Raw genomic sequence first — 340 nt, forward strand, 5'->3', positions numbered from 1 at the left:
CGCCTGCCTCTGCCTCCCGAGTGCTGGGACTAAAGGCGTGCGCCACCACGCCCGGCTAGTATTTTTATTTCATGTGTATGTGTGTCTGCTTGAGTGCATTGCTGTGTGTGTGCACTCCTGTGGGGGAGCTCCAGCAGGCCAGAGGATGGTATCGAATTCCCTGGACATATAGGTACAGGAAGTTGTGAGCCACCATGTGGATGCTGGAAATCGAACCCAGGACCTCAGCAAGAGCAGCAAGTGCTCTTAACCACCAAGCCATCTCTCCAGTCCCTCAAGAGGCTTTGTGTTGTTTTGTTTTTGAACATTCTGAATTTTGAGCTGATGTAAAGGTGTCAAA

The sequence above is a fragment of the Mus caroli genome, chromosome 5 (genome assembly GCF_900094665.2).
Source record: "Mus caroli chromosome 5, CAROLI_EIJ_v1.1, whole genome shotgun sequence".
In the NCBI taxonomy this organism is placed as follows: Eukaryota; Metazoa; Chordata; class Mammalia; order Rodentia; family Muridae; genus Mus; species Mus caroli.